General features: G+C 42.5%; 1 protein-coding gene across 1 annotated transcript in view; it reads left to right on the forward strand.

The window, feature by feature from the left end:
- The first annotated feature begins 418 nt into the window (after window positions 1-418).
- LOC138417470 (uncharacterized) overlaps window positions 419-23,573 on the forward strand; it is an 88,051-nt gene continuing 64,896 nt past the window's right edge. The window contains exons 1-2 of the mRNA XM_069547736.1: window positions 419-562; window positions 4,454-4,543. The gene's annotated coding sequence lies outside the window, so the exon portion shown is untranslated. The remainder of the gene's footprint in view (window positions 563-4,453; window positions 4,544-23,573) is intronic.

Here is a 23,573-nt window from a genome sequence, read left to right on the forward strand (position 1 = left end):
TTATCATAGGTAATTTGTAGTTCAGGAGCTGACACTCTATTTACTTTCCTTCAGTAAAAATGGCTCACTCTTTGTGTGCTTGCTCGTTTTTTTGGTAGACAGGGAGACTTATAGTTGTTTAAAGCTTTTTGCTTTTTTTTGGCATTTTTGCTGATAGCAACATCTCAGCTGCATATTGGAAGAACTAGCCTCTTACTAGTGAATGTCTGGGCGATTTGGTTGGCTGTTCAGAGCTTTCACTTGTTCCTTCCTAGAGCATGCACAACGGTAACTCTAGGACTACCAGGATGTTCAAAGGACTTTGCACATAGCAAAACACTCCTTATGGAGAAGTGTTTATTCTCAACATAGCAGGGTGCTTGAAAAATTACTGATTAAACCTATTATGCAAGCCTGCAGTAACCTACCCCATTCAGTATTTCTTATTAGAGAGTCACTTGCAGTTTGACCAGGGCTCCAAGTTTCAATCGTTTATCTTCTGCTGAGCTGGACAGCCTGTGTTTATCCCTGGCTCTGTGACTTACCAACCCCATTACCTAGGACAAGTCGCTGTCTGTAAGTGGTGAGTAGTAGCAGATGGGTTCTTACTGCTGACAGAGTCCACTTGCTTGGTCATAGCTTGTTTAACTTCTGAAACAAGAGTTTAAAAAACCCCATTGAATTTACTGATAAGATGATATCACATATGGGATTTACTTTGAAATAACCCGGGGGATGGGGTGGGGGAAGTAAGGGAAGGTAGAGTTGAAGTGAGATAGTCCATGAATTCAGAGCTGCTAAAGCTGAGTGATCAGTACCTGGCAATTTGTACTAAATAATTTTGAAATATCTCATAATAAAAAGTGAAAACAAACAAACAAAGAAGTTTCCTTCAAAGGATTCAGGATTTAACAGTTTGGAGACCAGCTTCTGAAATACCATTTGGTATGTTAGCACTTTTTTTTTTTTTAATTTTTAAACAAAGGAAAAGCCCTTCAGGTACTTGAGCCAAGTGGGAGAAAATATTAGGCTGGAGATTCTCAAGAGCAGCTGTGGGCTGACTCAGCCCAGCCCCTGGGCCACAGTGAGGTTTTGTCTAGTGGACAGGGTATTCCCCTGTCCCAGGCCGGCTTCAGCTGACTCATACAGCAAATCAGAGTTTCACATCTAACTGTTCTGGGCATTGGCTATCAAGGTTGGAACCCAAAGGCCTGGCTGAAATGGGGAGAGGCTATTTCACACCTTCTTTAAAGGTCAAAACTTTCCTCCAGAGAAGCCTGTTCTCCATCTGGAAGCTTCTATCTGATGTCACCCAAGCTAGGAACTTAAAAGGGGACGTTTCCTAAAAGTACACTAAGCTTTTTGGTGACATTCATTTTAGGGTAAAAAATAAGCTGAAACCATAAGCTGACTTGCTTACTTACAGGAGAGAAATGCCTGGTGAACAAGCAGTTCATGGTAACCTCAGCTGTTTAGACTGTCCTGACGGTGGACCAGCTATGTCACTGGGCCTCTGACTTCACAGGGCCATAGACCAGGACAGGCCACTGCCCTTGATCTTGACCCATTGATCAGACATGAATGGGTCTGGACCTCCTTTTCCATGGAGGCCAAAAACAGGGTCAGAAATTTTCTTTGCTCACTGTGCAGGCAGCTGCTGCCCTGGAGGACAACTGAGAAGATCCCCAAGTCAGTTTTCCTCTCACTTTTCAATGTGGAGCCTGAACCTCAGGATGGGGTGAGGGTGGGACCACCTTACTCAAGCTTTCCATGTGATGGCCAGTCTGGTCTTGAGTCCGCTTCTCTCGGAGCCCAAGGAAGCAATGTCCACTCTACATAGAATTTAGATACAAATCAAACCAAAGATAAAAATCAAGCCATTGACATAACTGTGTCCTGAGAATAGACAAGCCAATATTTGCCCACATTTATAAAATAATTTTTTTAATTGAAGTATAGTTGATTCACAGTATTGTTTCAAGTGTATAGCACAGTCATCCCATTACACATACATAAGTGTGTGTATAACTGAACATATATAACATATATATACATATACACATATATACATATGAACATGTATATTCCTTTTCAAACACTTTTTTCCTTATAGGCTATTACATAATATAGAGTATAGTTTTCTCTGTACTATACAGTAGGGTTTTGGTTATTTATCTGTTTTATGCATGGTAGTGTGCATATGATACTCTCAGTCTCCTGATTTATCCCTCCCTCCACCCCCCCTTCACTTTCACTTTGCACTTTCATGCATTGGAGAAGGAAATGGCAACCCACTCCAGTGTTCTTGCCTGGAGAATCCCAGGGACGGGGGAGCCTGGTGGGCTGCTGTCTCTTGGGTCACACAGAGTCAGACAAGACTGAAATGCCTTAGCAACAGCAGTGGCCACCCCTCTTTCCCCTTTGGTAACCACAAGTTTGTTTTCTGTGTCTGTGAGTCTGTGTTTTCCACAACATATAGATTCATTCGTGCCATGTATTTGATTCCACATGTGTGATATCACATGGTATTTGTCTTTCTCTTTCTGACTCACTTCATTTAGTATGAGAATCTCTAGGTCCTTCCATGTGGTTGCAGATGGCATGATTTCATTCTTTTGTACGCTTGAGTAGTTTTCCAGGGTATAGATATATACACTGCATCTTCTTTATCCATTCATCTGTTGATGGACACCCAGTCTGCTTCCCTGTCCTGGCTATTGTAAACAGTGGCTGCAATGAATACTGGGGTGCATGTATCTTTTTGAGTTATGCTTTTCATGTTTCCCGGATGGATGCCCAGGAGTGGGATTGCCTGATCAGATGGTAGCTCTTTTTTTTTTTTTTTTTTTTTTTGAGGAAACTGCATACCATTCTCCACCGTTGACTCACATTTTTCATACCTTAAATAACTATGTGGTAACTGTGGCATCTCCATTTTACACAGAAGGAGAAGGGGCCATCCTAGGTCATAGAGTGGGACCACGGCAAAGCTACAGCTCAAAGCTTTCTTTAGCTGAGCTCTTTCTATTTCACTGGAGCAAATGAGTAGCCCCCGGTTACAGTGGAGATTGTTCTAAAGGTGCGGAATGGTAGGAATCCCTAGAGGGTGGGATCACGAAGCATGGCCCTCATTTCCCAGCATCCTCTGCAAATTCTTCTAATCTGCCCTGGATGGTAACTTTCTTCTCCTTCTCTCATCTCCTTAAAAAATCTTCACAAGGGCTCATCTCAAATGTCACCAACCTTCCCTGATCTTCCCAGTTATGATTAGTTCTATTCCTTTCCCCCCTCGACCCCCAGATGCAGTTTTCTTAACCATTTTGTCTCAGTTCACTTAAAAAAAAAAATCTCACTTCCCTCCCTAGATTGCAAACAGCTTGAGGCAAAGGATACAGTCAAATAAATTTTAGTTTTTTTTTATTAAAAATTATGACCTGTTAAATATGTAGAGTTGGACTGTGAAGAAGGCTGAGTGCTGAAGAATTGATGCTTTTGAACTGTGGTGTTGGAGAAGACTCTTGAGAGTCCCTTGGACTGCAAGGAGATCCAACCAGTCCATTCTGTAGGAGATCAACCCTGGGATTTCTTTGGAGGGAATGATGCTGAAGCTGAAACTCCAGTACTTTGGCCACCTCATGCGAAGAGTTGACTCATTCGGAAAAGACTCTGATGCTGGGAGGGATTGGGGGCAGGAGGAGAAGGGGATGACCCAGGATGAGATGGCTGGATGGCATCACGGACTCGATGGACATGAGTCTGAGTGAACTCCAGGAGATGGTGATGGACAAGGAGGCCTGGCGTGCTGCAATTCATGGGGTCGCAAAGAGTCGGACACAACTGAGCGACTGAACTGAACTGAAATATGTAGAAAAGAATCAAATATACATGTTCTAATGAGGTTGAGATTATTACCCATCCTGGGGGTTGCTCTCTGATCACACATCTTTCCTTCCACTAGAGCCAATTAGAAACAATGTTGCTCTGTTTGTATTCAGCAGCAACTTGCTTTCAGAATGTTGAGGATTCATTCATATTGGTGTTTCTGGCTGTAGGTCATTGATTTCATTATGAATCTGGTGATGTATAATATTCCGTTGTAAGAAAACACCATGATTGATCCATTCTCCCATCAAGAAACAACTGGGCTGTTTCTCACTTTCTTGCTTTTTCAGCAATAATACCAGGAACATTCCTTTCATGTCCTTTGGTGCACATGGGAAAGAGATTCTCTAGGCTTCAATTGCATGTGTGTGTATGTAGCTTAAAAATCCTCCTGTGCTCTGAGGTTGTAAGAATATTTTTTAAAGCTCCCTGCTTTTCCTCTGACATTTAGGTTTATAACCTAACCTGTAATTCGTTTTGGGTATGGTGTATGGTAGGCATCCATTTTCTCATTGTTTCCTCCTCGTAATACATAACTGCCCTTTTTAATGAGTAGCTCTTTTTAATGAATTTCATACACATTTCTCTGCAGTGTCCCTGGTGGAAGATGCAGTATTTCTGATCCCTGGTGTGCACCAGTGCAGCTGCACGGATTTTTACCTCTCTTACCCTGGGTTGAAATGTAAGTGGAAATAGATGCATTGGCTTATATACAGTATCTCATCTGTTTGAAAGTTATACCTTAGTCATTGAAGAGCTACGGAATCAGGGGCTTGCATTGATGCTCTGAAGGAAGAAAATGTTAGGCTTGGGGTTATCAGTCATCAATTCAAAGCAAAGTGTGGAAGACAGGGTTTCCTCAGCAGCATTAAACAAATCCTGCGTGCGTGTTAAGTTGTTTTGGTCATGTCTGACTGTCACCCTATGGACTGTGGTCTGCCTGGCTCCTCTGTCCATGGGATTCTCCAGACAAGAATACTAGAGTGGGTTGTCATTTCCTTCTCCAGGGAATCTTGCCAACCCAGGGACTGAACCCACGTCTCTAATGTCTCCTGCATTGGCAGGCCAGTTCTTTACCACTGGCGCCACCTGGGAAGCCCCTAAACAAATCCTAGTTTCTCCTTAAGTTCCTCCTTAAGTTTACAGCTAAGTATTTTATTCTTTTCTTTTAATTTTGTTTGTTTGTTTTAATTTTTTTGATGTGGACCATTTTTAAAGTCTTTATTGAATTTTTATTTTTATTGAATTTTCTACAGGTGAGCAGAAGGCTGAGGTCAGTCACCACAATGGCAAGGCAGGGACCTTGCTCTTTTTCTGAACAGCTTTTAGATCTGAAACTCATAGACTGAAAGAGAGGCTGGCTTGCCATAAAGGACCCCCAAGCATCATGGCAGTTGAGGAAAGCGGTGATTTTCTTGGTCTTTCTCCCAGAGGTGTACTTGGGTACCATATACTGAAGAAAGTCGTGGAGCCACACCTTTTGAGGACTATTGGATGCAGGGCAAGCTGATCTGATACCTGCCCTCCTGAGTAGGGGCAGGTGGAGATTAGATGGTAAATGTAGTCTTAGCAGGTCCATCTCATAGTGGGTCTACTAAGGCACAGACTCACCTGGCGGCAATTTCCTGAATTCCTGGATGTACAATGAGAATTAACAAGCCTAGTAAAATTAACACTGACACCCTAGGCTTCCTAAAGACAGGACCAACTCTGGTACAACAGATGCTCCAGAGCTTTCTATGGGATTAGACTCCAGGTAGCCTTCATAGCACCCCACTCTAGTACTCTTGCCTGGAAAATCCCATGGACAGAGGAGCCTGGTAGGCTGCAGTCCATGGGGTCGTGAAGAGTCAGACACGACTGAGCGACTTCACTTTCAGTTTTCACTTTCCTGCATTGGAGAAGGAAATGGCAACCCACTCCAGTGTTCTTGCCTGGAGAATCCCAGGGACGGCGGAGCCTGGTGGGCTGCTGTCTATGGGGTCGCACACGACTGAAGAGACTTAGCAGCAGCAGCAGCAGCAGCAGCAGACTTCAGGTAGAACACATTCTTGCTAGTTTCTTTTCCTGCAGCATCCTGCTTTCCTCACTTCTCTTCCCCCTACCCGCCCCAAACACTCTCAATACTTGCATCTGAATTCAGTTTTAGGTCTTGCTGTTAAGGGAATTCAGTCTAAGACACATGTACTATCTCAACTGTTTTCCCTTCATTTTATGCCTTTGCTGTTGTAAATCATTAAATGCTTTTCAAATTATCCCGTTAGAGTGTGCTTGGATCTTGACAAATATAATGAGTTTTTAAAAACGAATTGTTGGTGAATTTTATCATATGCTTTTACCATCCCTTCTATGAGATAGACATAAAATTTTCTCCTTTAATGTATTTGATGATAAAATATGTGACTTTCTATGTTAAGCCATCTGGTTGCATTCCTGGCATAAATTCAGTGATGATCTTTTTTTTTTTTTTTAAGTATGTTCTTAGATTCATTTTGCACATATTTTGTATAAAATTTCTGTGACTGGGCTCAGGATTAATATTTTCTTTCTCATACTCTGATTGGATGATGAGGAGGTTATAATAATCTCATTGGATTTCTTGGGGACTTTTCCTGATTTTATTTTCTCTTAAAGAATTAGTATACTCAAATGTTTGAATCCTTGAATAATTGGTAAAACTTGCTTGTAAACCTTTGGGGCCTGAATTTTCTTTGTGAGATGATACTCAGTTATTGGTTAGTTTTATTTAGGCGTTCTATGACTATCCAATATATCTATTTTTGGCATTAATCTTTTTGTACTCAAGAAATAATTGATAAATGAATGAGTTACTTACCTTGGCATATGTTGAAGTCACTATGCTTAAAAAAGGAAGTTAATCTATCACCTAACAATAACAAACTGATGGGAATTCCCTAGCATTCTAGTGGTTAAGACCTCTCCTTCCAGTGTAGGGGACACGGGTTTGATCCCTGGTTGAGGAGCTAAGACCCCACATGCCTCGTGGCTCAAAAAAACCAAAAACATAAAATAGAAGCAATATTGTAGAAAATTCAATGAAGACTTTAAAAATGGTCCACATCAAAAAAATTAAAACAAACAAACAAAATGAAAAGAAAAGAATAAAATGCTTAGCTACAAACTTAAGGAGGAAAACTATTCACATACTGAAAACTACAAAACATTGCTGAAAGAAATTAAAGATGTCAGTAAATAGAAACACAATCCATATTCATGAGTCAGAAGATTAAAGACTGTTAAGATGTTAGTGGTACCCAAATTAACCTACCTACTCAGTGTAATCCCTATCAAAACCCCAATGATGCTTTTTTAAGAAATAGAAAAATCTATCCTGAAGTTTAAATGAAATTTCAAGAGAGAGTTTGGTGAATCTCCAAGGAGCTGAAGCAATCTTAAAAAAGAAGAGTAGGCTTGGAGGCCTCACACTTCCTGATTTCAAAACTTACTGCAAAGCTACAGTAAGCAGAACTATGGTCCTGGCTTACAGACCTATAGACCAATGGGATGAAATAGAGAGCCCAGAAATAAACCTTTATATACGTGGTCAAATTATTGTTGACATAGATGTCAAGATCATGGGGAAAGGAGAGTCTTTTCAACAAATATTGGGAAACTGAGTATGTACATGCAAAGAATGAAGTTAGACCTTTACCTTATGAAAGTGAAGTGAAAGTGTTAGTTGCTCAGCTGTGTCCAACTCTTTGTAACCTCATGTACTGTAGCCCACCAGTCTCCTCTGTCTGTGGAATTCCCCAGACAAGAATACTGGGGTAGGTAGCCATTCCCTTCTCCAGGGGATCTTTCAGACCCTGGGACTGAACCTGGGTTTCTAGCATTGCAGGCAGATTCTTTACCATCTGAACCACCAAGGAAGCCCCTTATCTTATATCACAGACAAAAATTAGATACAGTGTAAGAGCTCAAACTACCAAATTCTTTAAGGGTTCTATGACTATACATCTATTTTTGACATTAATTTTACCAAATTCTTAGACAAAACTATAGTGAAAAATCTTGATGGTATTGGACTTGGCAATAATTTTTTGACATGACATCGAAAGCACAGGCAGCAAAGAAAAAAGAAAAGATAAATTGACTACTTCACAATTAAAACTTCTGTGCTTCAAGAGACACAATCAATGCAGGGAAAACATAACCCACAAAATAGAAGATAATATTTGTAAATAATTTATATGATAAGAGATGAATATCCAGAATATATAAAGAACTCCTACAACTCAACAATAACAAAACAAATAACCTGATTTAAAAATGAGCAAAAGACTACTTATGATAGCCAGGAAACAGAAGTAACTTAGATATTCATCGACAGATGAATGCATAAAGAAGTTGTGGCATATCTACACAATGGAATATCACTCAGCTATAAAAAAAGAACACATGTGAGTCCGAATGAGGTGGATGAACCTAGAGCCTAGTATACAGAGTAAAGTAACTCAGAAAGAAGGACAAATATCATATATTAATGCATATATAGGGCCTCCCTGGTGGCTCAGAGGTTAAAGCATCTGCCTGCAATGCTTATATAAGGAATATGCATATATAAGGAATCTAGAAAGATGGTATTGATGATCCTATTCACAGGGCAGCAAAAGAGATGCAGAGATAAAGGACACACTTTAGGACACAGTGGGGGAAGGAGAGGGTGGGATGATTTGAGGAGTGGCATATACATTGAAATGTATACATTACCATATGTAAGAAGGATGGCTGGTGGGAATTTACTCGATAACACAGGGAATCCAAAGCTGTGCTCTGTGACCACCTGTGGGTAGAATGGGGAGGGAGGTTCAAGAAGGAGGGGACATATGTATGCTTATGGCTGATTCATGTTGATGTATGGCAGAGGTCATCACAATATTGGGAAGTAATTATCCTCCAATTAAAATAAAATAAAAAACTTTTTAAATGAGCAAAGAACTTGGAGGCATTTCTGCAAAGAAGATATACTAATGGCCAATAAGTGCCTGAAAATACCCTCATGACTCATCATTGCCTAAATGAAAATTAAAATCACAAAGAGAGAACCCCTCACACTCATTAGAATGGTAAATATATATATATATATATATATATATATATATATATATATATATAAACACAGAAAACACTGTGTTGGTGGGTATGCAAAGAAACTGGAATCTTTGTGCACTATTGGAAGGAATGTAAAATGCTGCAGCTGCGATGAAAAACGGAATAGTGGTTCCTCTAAAATTAAAAATAGAATCACTTCTGGGTATATACCCCAAAGATTTGAAAGCAGAAACTTGAAGAAATATTTGTACTCCCTTGTACATAGCGGCATTGTTCACAATAGCTGAAAGGTAGAAGCAGCACAAACATCCATCGACATATGAATGGCTGAACAAAATTTGGCATTTACACACAATGAAATACTATTCAGTCTTGAAAAGGAAGCGCTCTCTGAAACATGCTACAGCATGGATGAAACTTGAGGGCATTGCACTAAGTGAAACGCGCCAATTACAAAAAGAAAAAAATGCCATGTGATTCCACATATGGAATCATAAAATTCATCGAAACAGAAAAGTGGAATGGTGGTCTCCAGGGATGGAGGAATGGAAGAGTGAAGGAATTACTGCCTAACTGGTAAAGAGTTTCAATTTTTTCAAGATGAAAGGAGCCCTAGAGATGGATGGTGGTAATAGTGCACAATAATATAAATATACTTAATAACACAGCTATGCACTTAAAAATGGGTAAGATGGTACATTTTGGGTTATGTGTATTTTACCATAATCAAAAAAGAAATGTGTTGAGTTATTGAACTAATCCCCCAAGAGCTTGATATGATGTATTATTGACCTCAAGTTTTCACTTCTCTCTTTATTCATAACTTTTGCCATCTGACTACCACTCCTCCCAAGCAACAGAGCATACTTCTGTATCCTTTGTCAAACCAGCCAAGCCCCAGAGAATCTGCAGATGCATGAGCAGTTATAAGTGATTCCTGTTTAAAACCCACTGAGTTTTGGTGTGTTTCTCAGCAATTTAAGTATAAACACACTTCAGATTTTAGAACAGTATCTATAATGCCTATGAGCATTTCACACTTGCATCGAAACTAATAGAAGAGCATACATGCGTTACCCCAAATTAAGGAAATAAACATCGCCATGTATATTTTCCACGTTCCTTTCCCAGAGCTAATTGTAATCCCGATCATTTCTTTGCTCTTTTAAACAATAATTTTATCATCTTTTTCATCCCTTCTTGCCTTTTTCTAGAATAATTTTAGCAACATTTTATGAATCCCTAAACAAGTGTATTGCTTAGTTTTGCTCATTCTATAAACTTTATATAAGTGCAGTTTTACTGTGTGAAGTTGATTTGATATAAAATCGCTTCTGAGACTCAACCACATTAAGTGGGGCATGTTTTTCATTCATTTTTTCCCCTCCATTGGCAAATTACTTGTTCTTTCTTTGGTTGCCCTTGATGATTTAATGGGAAAACTTTACAAAACACAAAGTTAAGTAATGCATTCCCCACCCCCACCCCCCCGCCCCCGCACCCCCCCCTCCCCCGCACGCCCCCCTCCTCCCCGGGAATCAGAGAATCTTGATGATTTAACACCAGTTTCTTCACTCCCAGTTCCCAAGCTGATGCTGCCCAGTCACTTTGAACTTCACATATTAAACACTGTATCAGTTTGTATAGACTATGCTTGTTTGCTTGTTTAGATTTCCTGCAGGGCTTGCCTACCCTGTCTACTCATCAGGTATCTTGTATTTCAGACCTTTGCTCTGTCTTCCAAGAGCACCCCCAAAGGATATTTGTTCTTAAAGTCAGTTTTTTAAGAATTCCTTTTTGAGGATCTGTTATGTTAATCATTCTCAGTTTAAAAAAAGTTTCCATTTTCTTCTTTTATATAAAAAAAATTTTTATTTAGTTTAGTTACTATTTTGACCGCACTGGGTCTTCATTGCTGTGTGCAGGTTTTCTCTAGTTGCGGCAATCATGAGTTACTCTCTAGTTGCCACACATGGGCTTCTCACCATGGCGGCTTCTCTTGCAGCAGAGCATAGGCCCTAGGGTGGGCTTCCGTAGTTGCAGCTCATAGGCTCTAGAGCGCAGACCCGGTAGTTGTGGCTCATGGGCTTCGTTGCTCTGTGGCTTGAGCAGTCTTCCCGCACCAAGGATTGAAACTGTGTTCCTTGCATCGTAACGTGGACTCTTAACCACTGGACCACCAGGGAAGCCAAATTTTCCTCTTTTTCTTAAAAAGAGGAAATTCTAGGTTGATATTCATTTTCTTCTGTAATAGCATTAATATTGCTATTAATACCGTTTTCTGTCTTAATAACACTTTTGCTGTTGAGAAATAGCTTATTTTCATTCTTCTGTAGAAAATACGTCTTTTCTCTCTGACTTCCTAAAAGACCTTTTTGCTATGTAACTTTGAAGTTCACCATAAAGCTTCTGCAGGTATCCATTTAAAATTACTCTGGATTTGTTGGACTTACTGAATGTGTCACTTCAGTTCTGGAAGTTCTCAGACTCACCTTTTCCAATATTCCTCCACCCCTGCTTCCTTTATTTTTGCTTTTAAACCCCGATTGAATGTATGTTGGTCTTTCTCACTCTGCCAGTTGGCCTTTAATATTTTCTTTTCATTTTCTGTCCTTCTAGGGTATACTGTGGTAGTTGATCCAGAACTGTCTTCCGGTGTACTAACTTATTCTCTGATTGGGTCTAATCTAAGATTTACTCTTCAAATTTTGCTTATGTTAATTATACCTTTTGTTGCTTACAATGTCGCAGTCCTTTTGAAGATTCCTCTATTTCTTCTTTTTGCTCTTTCTTGCTTATGATGTCTCGTTTCCATGCCTGTTCATAATTTTTGAATGTGAGCCCTTGATCTCTGTCATTTTGCTATGGGGATTATTTAAAGTGTAGTTGATTTGAGGAGAAGGCAATGGCACCCCACTCCAGTACTCTTGCCTGGAAAGTCCCATGGAGGGAGGAGCCTGGGAGGCTGCAGTCCATGGGGTCGCTAAGAGTCGGACACGACTGAGCGACTTCACTTTCACTTTTCACTTTCCTGCATTAGAGAAGGAAATGGCAACCCACTCCAGTGTGCTTGCCTGGAGAATCCCAGGGACGGGGGAGCCTGGTGGGCTGCCATCTATGGGGTCGCTCAGAGTCAGACACGAATGAAGCGACTTAGCAGCAGCAGCAGTTGGTTTGAATATACATATTTTCAGGGAGGATTTGTATTTACTTTTTTCTGGCACTGAAGACATTGCCAACCACAGCTATTTTAAATCAAAAGTCTCTGCTCATGCATTTCCAGGCTGAACCTGAGTGCTGGTCAGGGACTGGGAATATTTGGGAAAGATTTAAAAACCTTCTTCCAGACACAAAACAGAAATAGGCCTATCCTTTGTTCTAGGCTTCTGTGAGGTAGATTTTTTTTTTTCCTTACTTCACCCATTCCTCATGAGAGGATCTAGTCTTTTCCTGGGTCTGGGCTGTGTCTGCGTGTGTGTTAGGTTATCGGGGGTGTTCATTGTTTTGACTCCCTTCTTTTTCTTTATTTTTTCAACCTTTTAATTTTGTTTTGAGGTATAGCCAATTAACAATGCTGTGATCCTTTCAGGTGAACAGCAAAGAAATTCAATCATACGTATACATGTATCCATTCTCCCCTAAACTGCCTTTCCATCCAGTCTGCCACATAACATTGGGCAGAGTTCCGTATGCTATACAGTAAGACCTTCTTGGGTATCCATTTTAACTGCAGCAGTGTGTACATACCCATCATGTACTAGTGGCAAAGAACTGTCTGCCAGTGCAGGAGATGTGAGTACAATCCTTGGGTGGGGAAAATCCCCTGGAGGAGGGCATGGCAACCCACTCCAGTACTCTTGCCTGGAGAATCCCATGGACAGAGGGGCCTGGTGGGCTACAGTTCATAGGATCACAAAGAGTCAGACATGACTGAAGCAACTTGGCATGCACACACATACATACCCATCCCAGACTCCCTAACTATCCCATCCCCTCATCCTTTCCCTCTTCATCCCCCTCACAACCATAAGTTCATTCTCTATGTCTGAGAGTTTTTCAAATGATGCAGAACCCTGTTCCCTGTGTCCCTAAGTGAGGCTGTTTAAACAGAGGCTAAATCAGCCTGAATGATAGATCCCTCTGGATCTATCCCTGGCTTGCCTCCCTAAACTTGTGCTTCTACTTGGTTCTTATGGGAGCTTCGTTTGTTTCTTGCAAGCTTATCCACTCCCTTAAAGTATTGAATTTTATCTAAATTTTTAGATTTTGTAGCAGAAGGGTTTCAGGATTTCTGGTCCATCTTCTTCCTAAAAGCAGCACTTAATTTTATAACCTGCCCTTGACTCTCGAATCTATTTCTTTCACTTGGAAGGCACTTACATGTATGCTGAAGTTATGTGAGATTGCTGTGCCATGTGTGAATCCCACCTCTCCCATTAGTCCTGTTTTGCATTTCTTTTATGTCTATCCTAGCACCTAACTTAGTGTGTTGTACTTGTTTGGGGTTTATCATAACACTTGTTGAATGAATATACAATACCTTCTCTTATCTCTCTAGTGAGAGAGGTTTTACAAGTGTTTTTGAGAGCTTGTGTTATATATTGGGTCACCTTCACATTCAAAAGGTCCCATTCCATCTACTCAAAATTTCTTCTCAAAAATGTGAATCTATTTCCTTCTGTTTTGACCTCTGTGAATATGGAGAATAGGCAACTGGCAATTTTCTCATTTTGAAAACAACTAAGCTTTTAAACATTGTAAACCTAACACTTCAATAAAAAGTTTAAAACATGAGAAAAAGCAAGTTTTAAAATGACATTAACATGGCTCTTTAGCACCTCTTTTCTAGAGTAAACAGCATCATTGCTGTAGTCATAAAGAAATATACTTCATGGAGTTGGGTGTGGCATGGTTAAGGTTTTATTCCGACAGTTCCATGTATCTGACTGTGCTCCAGTAGAAACAGCACACTTAGTAAGGACTTGGAAAGGTGACTTGCCCACCAGGCATTCTTACTGAAACTCTCTGTGCGTCACGGACCCCTTGGCATGATGTTTCGGGTAACCGGGGCAGAGAATACAAGCCTCCGAGGCTCTGTGGTCAGCCCTTTACGAGAGCTGCATCCGCGTTCTGTGAAAACTGTGAGATGCTGCTGGCTGGAGGTACCGCGGCTCACCACGGCAGCTTCCTGCCTCCCTGACTGGGATGCTCTTCTCTGAGGCCTCATGTAACTGGGCCCCCTACACCCCCACCAGTCTTTCACCCAAATACAACTTGGCCTGCCAGAGGCTGAGGAAAGACCAGATCTTCATTTTTCTTCCTGGGAAGGGTGCGCCTTAGCCGCTTACTTTGTGGTCATTCATCAGTGAACTTTAGGGCATGGTCATGGTGTTATTTGGGGCCCCTGGTGACTGTTGGGGGGGCAGAGACATGTAAAGATGTTCCTGGATGAAAAGACGGTCTTGATTTTTTGCCTTTTCAGTCAGATAACCACTGATCCTCTAGCAAGAATGAACTTGGTTTCCCTCTAGTACTCAGCCTTGTCCTTTGTTCAGAGAGGAGAAGAAGGCAAAACACAGGCCCTGCCTCTGCAGAACACCTCCCTAGAGATGGATTTCTGCAGTCTTTCATTCATTTATTCAACAAATATTTTTTGAGCATCAACCATGTGCAAGGTCTTGATGTGGGCATTTGGGATACAAGCCAAAACAAGGATCCCTGCCCTGAAGGACAGCCATCCTAGGTACGTACACATGCATTTTTATTCTCAGAATCGTTACCGAGTCCAAGCTGACTCTGCTTGCTACACAACAGGACAATAAATCGGAGACGAGGTACCGAGGCAAGGAATACGAATGTGTTGGAAAGCTGGTTGACCAAGAAAATGGCAGAGTAATGTCTCAAAATAACCATTTTATCTGGATCTGGATCAGAGACAGGGAGGTGAGGAAAAGTAAAAAGGTCATTAATGTTGCAAGCATTTCCTAGAATGGCAAGCCTCAGGCAGAGGATGTGTTAATTTCTTCCTTCTTGGCCTCTATATGTGGACAGGGTCCTGAACAAAAACACTTTAATAGACAGAGGGGCAGGATTTTCTGAGGCAGACCATTATGTATGATTATAATGACAAAAGCAATGAAAAATAAGTTAAAAAAACAGTTCCAACATGGAATCAGAATTGGATGTTCCTCCACACACACACACCCCACCCCCGCCCCTGCCAACAGAAAGTTTCCCTGGTGGCTCAGATGGTAAGGAGTCTGCCTGCAATGTAGGACCCCTGGATTTGATTCCTGGATTGGATTTCATTCCCTGGAATAGGAAATGGCTACCCATTCCAGCATTCTTCCCTGGAAAAATCCATGGATAGAGAAGTCTGGTGGGCTACAGCACATGGGCTCACAAAGAGTCGGACACTACCGAGTGACTAACGCTTCATGACTTCCCCCAAGAGAATCTGGCTTTGAAATGCCCCCAAAGGAGACTACTCCTTGAGGAAACCTACTGAATTCTTTTGTAAGACACTGGCTACTTTCTAGCCTAATGCAGTGGAAAGCATTGTAGGAGACTCTCGTATGTCTACACTGATTTTGGAATCTTGAGCAATTCACAGAACCAGGGCTGGCTACATGACTTGTAGGGCCCAGTGCAAAATGAAAAAGTGGGACTTCTTGTCCTGAAAGCAGAGGAAAAGCTATTTTCTTTCCCTGGGAGCCTCCCTCTCCACCTGCTGTGGTGCTTTGTAGTTTCAGTTTAAGGTCTCACTCCCTTAAACACAAGGACACTTGGAAGATGAGTTCAGACTCACAGACCCCTAGACCCCACCGTGTGACAGGGTGAACTATGTATGCCTTGCAGCTTGGCCCTTTGCAGGCCTGTGTCCAGGCTGGGGGTGGCAGACTGTAGGGTTGGTGGGGGGTGGCAGCCAGGGAGCGGGTAGCCAAGAGCTCGGTGGAGGCAGAGAGGCAGCAGGGGTGGACAGAAGGTGACTCCAGCCCCCCAGACATCTTTCTCATCCTCCTGGACTTCCCTGATGAAACACAAATCCAAGACCAAACTGCTAACAATATTAATTGGTAATAAATTAGTCCTCAAGTTCTGAGACCTCAGAGTGCTAAGCCTTGTGTGACTACAAGGCTAGCCACAAGGATGGTCCTGCACAGAGCCATTAACTAGTGTATATAAGAAAGGGATAATAATACCTCTCTTGTAGCTCCCAGCTCAGTTCTGAGACCCAAAAGAGGAATCAGAGGAAGTATTTTGAAAAAGTTCTGTATTTTATATATATATATATATGTATATATATATATATATATATATATATATATATATATATGTGTGTGTGTGTGTGTGTGTGTGTGTGTGTGGTGTGTGTGTTGATTAATATAATAAGGCACTTCTTTACTTGAGCCCAGTTTCCCACATCCAAGATATCATGTTGGCTTAAAGTGATCCATACGTGTAAAGGGTTTCACACCCAATGGTAAATATTCCATTTCCCGACTCTGTCGAAACAGCTTATCTACAGTGCCATAACAGCCTGCTATAAAGAGGCCACGTGATTTGGCCTCTTGGAGGTCTCATAGCAAGCAGATAGCAGAAAAGCTCCGAGATCAGCTTTGCCCATGAGCCCCTGAAAACCTCCTTGTTGTGTTACAGGAAAATTCCATGAAGTGTTAAAAAAAAAATGTTTTTCATGGCAGTTTATTGGTCTTGAGGGGCTGGTATCATGTAGAGGTTAATTAGGCCTGGACTTGAACCCAAATCTACGGATACTGGGAGCATGATCTAAATAACCCTCTCCATTTACCATGAAATGGATGTGATATACGACTATTTTTTTAAACAGTTATTTATTTGGCTGCATCAGGTCTTAATTGCAGCACTCAGGCTTAGTTGCCCAGCAGCATCAAACCTGTGTCTCCCGTCTCCTGCATTCAAGGCAGGTTTTTATCACCAGCAGGGAAGTCCTGGATGTGATGTTAACAGCACCTTAAAGACTTCTTGTAGCATTAAATATGCATGCAGAGGACTTAGCACAGGACCAGGCATGCAGTAGGTGCTCAGCAAATGTTAACCATGATTACTTTCAGCTTGGGGATTGTTTAGGCTCATGCCAGAGACTTGAAGAGTAGTAGAGAGTTTTGGCTGGACACATATTCGATGAGTATCATTCCTAGCACCCCAAATAAATGAGAGAGACTAAGTCTGATGGGTCACTAGAGACTCATAACTTGTCTTCATGAACTTAAAATTCTCCCTTCAGCAAAGGTCTATTGGGAGGAAAAGGAGAAATCACAACAGAAGCAGTATCTCAACCATCCTACTGTGACCCAGTGAAAACCTTGACTTTTCCCTGTTGTCAGAAAAAGGCACAGATAATACTGAAGAAAGTGAAAGTGTTAGTTGCTTAGTTGTGTCTGATTCTTTGCAACCCCAGGAACTATAGCCCACAGCCTCCTCTGTCCATGGGATTCTCCAGGGAAGAATACTGGAGTGGGTTGCCATTTCCTTCTCCAGAGGATCTTCCTGACCCAGGAATCAAACCTGGGTCTTCTGCATTGCAGGCAGATTCTTAACTGTCTGAGCCACACAACGTCACAAATTCCGAACCCTGCACGGTGTTACTCTGAGCTGAATTTTGTTTACTCTTTGGTTTGCATACACTTTTTTGGTCTCGTTCTTTGAGGTCTGCCCATGAAAGTGGACTGTGTAGAGGACTCATAACTGTGGTTTATGGAGAGCCATCTTAGCCAGGTCACACGTGGGGATCATATTCAGCACCTGGGATTCTCACAAGACTCTCATACATCTGCTTCAGGATTAAAGGTTGCTGATTACAAAACTACCCTCAAAGAAATGGCCACAACAGGTTACCCACCACTAAGGAAAATACTGCACCAGAAACATCCAATTGCATCTCCTACATTAGAGCTGTTGTTCAGTTGCTCAGTCGTGTCCGACTCTTTGCGACCCCATGCACTGCAGCAGGCCAGGCTTTCCTGTCCTTCACTGTTTCTCGGAGTTTGCTCAGACTCATGTTCATCAAATTGGTGATGCCATCCAACCATCTCATCCTCTGTCGTCCCCTTCTCCTCCCGCCTTCAATCTTTCCCAGCATCAGGGTCTTTTCTAATGAGTCAGCTCTTCACATCAGGTGGCCAAAGTACTGGAGTTTCAACTTAACTCCTTAGAGTTAAGAACAGAGAAGCCAGTTCCTTCTGTGACCTGACAAATATGTGACGCCATCTAGTGATGAGTTTTCAAAAATTCAGGCTCTTTCTCGCATTTCCCAGGTCTCTCCAAGGCTGACACACACCATCCTGGGACTAGGAACAGAAGGAACCATTTCAGTCAAAGCCATGCAGAGCCTGGGCAGAAGCACAGCACAGACCCAGGAGTCCCTGAAAGGTCATGTGCGTTCTCTGCTCATCTGTTTAAGGCCTGACTACATTGTAACCAACCCAGTGGACGAGTGTCTGTGATAGCTCTACTCAAATCCATACTTCCTTTTGTGTTTTGTATGATATCCCCCTCGAAAGGTGGGCACTGATTGATCTATTTCTGTTATTGAGTTCAGTTCAGTTCAGTCACTCAGTCGTGTCTGACTCTTTGCAACCCCATGGACTGCAGCACTCCAGGCCTCCCTGTCCATCACTGACTCCCGGAGCTTACTCAAACTCATACCCTTTGAGTTGGTGATGCCATCCAACCATCTCATCCTCTGTCGTCCCCTTCTCTTTCTGCCTTCAATCTTTCCCAGCATCAGGGTCTTTTCAAATGAGTCAGTTCTTGCATCAGCTGGCCAAAGTATTGGAGTTTCAGCTTCAGCATCAGTCTTTCCAATGAATATTCAGGACTGATTTTCTTTAGGATGGACTGGTTGGATCTCCTTGCAGTCCAAGGGACTCTCAAGAGTCTTCTCCAACACCACAGTTCAAAAGCATCAATTCGTGGACGCTCAGCTTTATAGTCCAACTCTCACATACATACATGACTACTGGAAAAACCAAAGCTTTGACCAGACGGACTTTTGTTGATCTTAACATCCTAATTCTCCACCAAGAACTCTATTTGGTGAGTGATGAGTGGGAAACCGGCATCCACCTTTATTCCTTTCTTTTTTTAAAAAAAGATTAAAAACTATTTATCTGGCTGGGTCAAGTCTTATTCACAGCCCGTTGTCCTCTCTAGGTGTGGTACGTGGGCTCCAGTGTGTGCGGGGTTCAATAGTTGTGGCATGCATGCTTAGTTGCCCCTCAGCACGTGGGATCTTAGTTCCCTGACTAGGGATCAAACCCAGGTCCACTGCATTAGAAGGCAGGTTATTAAACACTGGACCACCAAGAAAAGAAGTTCCTCTTCCTTCTTTATTAATGCAACAAATGAAGAAAAAGAATTAGTCCCAAAGTCCAATTCTGCTCCACATGGTGGTGAAACCTGACTTCTTGGTTTTCTAATGTTTAAGAAGACCCATGTAGCTTTGACTGATTTGATTATCCATTCATATGTTCAACACACTCATAGCCCCCAGCTCTGGGCATGTGAGGGTGATTGAGATGGACATAATCCTTGCTTTTCTATGATAAACTTTTTTTTTTTAAAGAGTGGATGAAGAAATAATGTAGGAGGTTGTGGCGGGCATTGGAAAAAAATGAAGTTGCACAGATTGGAAAAGCATGCCTTGCCCATGTAGGGGCTTCCCAGGTGGCTCAGATAGTAGAGTCTGCCTGCAATGTGGGAGAACTGGGTTTGATCCCTGGGTCGAGGAGATCCCTGGAGAAGGTTATGGGTACCTACTCCAGTATTCCTGAGCTTCCCTGGTGGTTCAGACAGTAAAGACTCTGCCTGCAATGTAGGAGACTAGGGTTCAATCCCTGGGTTGGGATGATCCCTGGATGGGGGCATGGCAACCCGCTTGTATTCTTGCCTGGAGAATCACCACGGATGGAGGAGCATGGTGGGCTACAGACTATCGGGTCTCAAAGAGTCAGACACGACTGAGCAAATCTCTGTCTGCACAGGTATATGAGGAAAACAGCGACAGCATAATGGTTAATCCTAGGAAAGTGAAGCCGGGAGAAAGTACCAATAGAGTAGATTTCCAAGACTTCCCTGGCAGTTCAGTGATTAAGACTCTGTGCTGCCAATGCAGTGGGTATGGATTTGATCCCTAGTCGGGGAATTTAAACCCCACATGCCTCTTGGTTTGACTAAAAACTAAATCAAAATGACATAGTTCCTTGGGGCATCGGGAAATGGGCTGATTCACATGAGAAGGTGAGAATTCAGATGGGTGAGCAGAGACTCGGGGTTTCAAGTAGAGGAGTTCTTTATTCTTGGTCCTGTTGGTAAAAAATCAATGATTTGGAGCACTTACGGAGTCAGGTAGATGTGGAGGTAGCTGAACTTAGTAACTTCTCATATTTTGGGGGGGGGGGCACACTTTGAGGCTTGTGGGATCTTTAGTTCTGTGATCAGGGATTGAACCCTGGACATGGCAGTGAGAGTGTCTAGTCCTAACCACTGGACCACCAGGGAATTCCCAATAGCTTGTATTCTTCATAAGCCCTTGAAAATCTGATCCTCCAAAACCTTTGATTTTTATGTTCTCTATGAAATCTGCCCATGTTTGTTCTTTTTTTTCGGTGCTTATTTCTCAAAGCAAAATCTTGGGCCTTCTTTGCTCTTGCTGACCCTTGGCCTATGGAACTCTCCCTCTCCCCCGTGAAGTCCGCTCCTCATCCCGAACCATGGAACCTTGGGGAATTCAACCCGGCAGGTGGGACATTTCAGGCATGACATCAGCTAATGAGGCAACAAATCCTTGGGGTCCCAAGGATGAGAAACTCTGTCCCTTGCCTCACTCGGGGACTGTGACGAAGGAAAAGTCGATGATGTCCTATGAGATGGGCCTTCTCTGGATCCTGGCCTGTGTGTGTCAGGGCACCTTCGTGGCACAGGTGCCTCCCGGAGTGTCCCAGGAAGCACGCATTCTCTGCAGGTTGTGGACCGGGTCCTGGACAGGCCAGAGGAGCTGACCGCAGGGGGCGGGGCTCCGAGTGGGCTGCCCTGCATCAGCTGTTTCTGGCTGGCCGGCCTTTGGCAGGCAATTCATCCTTCTGCACTCAGTGGCCTTCTCTGTGAGATGAATAATAATCTTCGAGTAGGGCTGGAGAGATTGGAGATAATAAAGTGAGCACCCAGAACACACAGGATATCCCAGCACATGGTATTAGTTGCGCTGTAAGGTTTGCAGATTGACATTATCTTTGTCTTATTATTAGTTGGTAGCAACTGTGAAGACGCATGTCACATGGTAAATGAAGCTTTCACGGAGGTGTGGGTGTTAAACTGGAGGGTGGTATTGGGGGGTGGGGGCGGGGTCTGACCACATATCTCTGTGCTTTGAGCTTCAAAACACACAACTAAGAAGAAGGGAGTGAGTGAATGAAAGACGCCCAGTTGTGTCCGACTCTTTGTGACACCATCGACTGTAACTGGCCAGGCCCCTCTGTCCATGGAATTCTCCAGGCAAGAATACTAGAGTGGGTAGCTATTCCTTTCTCCGTGAATCTTCCAGATCCAGGGATTGAACCTGGATCTCTCGTATTGCAGGCAGATTCTTTATTGTCAGAGCCACTAGGGAAGCCCAAGAAGAAGTTACTATTAATTCACAGGACAAGACACCTGAGGCAGGAAGACACTGGACCCCTGTCCCTCCACCCATAAGCACAGTTGGCGGCCCAGCTACAGGCCCACAGTGCATTCAGTTGAAATGAGTTGAAAAAATGTATTTCTTTGATTAAAAATTATGGCCCTTCAATGTAAGAAATGTTCCTTAAAATTTAAATTACAGTTCACGAGTGTTTTGAAGATCCTCAAAGAAAGCATGACTCTGGAAGAAATGTGATGGTTGAAAAGATCATGTCTGCTTAAGAGCTGTTTGCGTTGTCACCAGTTTTGGGGTCTGTGGGCCTCAGCACGTATAAAGGTCTATTATATTTTTAGTGCGGAAGATTCCATTTACATTTAGTGGTGTCTCCCAAGGGGCTTCCTCTCCTTACCAAAGGCTTAAGCTCTTCCACTGCTGCATTTTAAAAAGCAAATCAACAACTTGATTGACCAGGCTCAGAGGCAGGGCTCCAAAAAGGCTGCTGAAATGACAACCAGCTTACTCTTCCACACAAAAAAGAACACAGGAAACTCTGGAGTTCAGCCCTTCCGTTCTGGCAGCAACCTCTTCTCAGCAAGTTCCTCTAAATGCTTGTATCATCGAGACCCTTCTGTTTCTAAACAGGACATCTGCATTTCCCGATCAGTTTCAGTTTCGGGTTTGGGGAAAAATTCTGCTCAGCTCCCAGACTTGCCCTTTTAATAATACTAGTTATCGGTGTTATTTGTATAACAACTGTTTAGGGCTAAGTGGCAGGCAATCTCCCATTTTCCTGTAGGAGGCTGGTTTTCTGCTCCATTTCATGGGCAGGAAACTAAAGCAGAGAGAATTATGAATGTGCCAGGGTCACCAATTAGACACGGTGGAGTGGAGATTTGAACCCAGGTGGCGTGACTCCAGAGTCCACCCTCTGAGCATTCTGCTCTGAGTGGGCACTGGGCTTCGATTTAGGGTACAAATTGTCCTTAGCAAACAAGAGCTGATGACACAGCATGCCTGATGCTCTGGAGAACAAGTAAGTTGTGATTCCTGCCTGTGTCAGCACAGTGACAAATCGTTGGACACTCTTTACTTACAGCCTTCCAGGGGAGGTAGGTATTCTTATCCCCATTTTTCAGATGAGTAATTGAAACTCAGAGAGGTTAAGTCACTTGCCACAGTCACACAGCTGGTTAATGACAAATTCTGGCTGCAAACCCAGCTGTTACTGACTCCCCATCTGAGGTTTTTTCCATTATGGTGTGCTACCAGTTTATAGGAGATGATCAAGGTGGACAAGCCCAGGCTTTGGTGGAAAGTTTCTCCTTCCAACCTTCAAGGACTGTCAGAATTATCACTAAAAGTTCATTTGAAATTTGCATTACATCTGTCATAAAAACAAACAATTTTGTCCGGTATTTTTAACTTCCGTACCCCTGGTATTGGTGATGGCTCTCGGCATTTTCAAGTCTGTTTGAGAAGAGTATTCGAACTGATCTGAAGCATGTCTCAGCCTATGTTGAGTGGCAGGTTTTCACCAGTGGATCTTCTGTGTCAGGGATTTTTCACATTAGATATTCTTGAAATTACCTGCTGCTGGGCATGGTAGATAATGCTGAGCAGGTTGCTGGGGCAAGAAGCATCTTCATCATAAAAGCCAAATTATAGAAAAAGTCAAAAAGAAAAGGTCAAATTTCTTTGTTCTGAGATGAACTCAGAACAGAGAAACAAAGCGAGGTGCTCTTTCCTCTTCTGATCAGAGTTATTCCTCCCAGAAAAAATTGTTATTGCTAGTTTCTTGGGTACGCTTCCAGAAATTTAAGTAAAATTTAAAAGGTGAATATTGGATTGACCATCCCTATGTATTTGGTTTAGGAAAAAGTTCATTTGTCCCTTCTGGCAAAGCATTTTATCCATATGCTTCCGAAATCCTTTAGAATGAGTTTTTCATTTGGTATGTATAATTCTCCCCTCCCCACTT

The sequence above is a fragment of the Ovis canadensis genome, chromosome 13 (genome assembly GCF_042477335.2).
Source record: "Ovis canadensis isolate MfBH-ARS-UI-01 breed Bighorn chromosome 13, ARS-UI_OviCan_v2, whole genome shotgun sequence".
In the NCBI taxonomy this organism is placed as follows: Eukaryota; Metazoa; Chordata; class Mammalia; order Artiodactyla; family Bovidae; genus Ovis; species Ovis canadensis.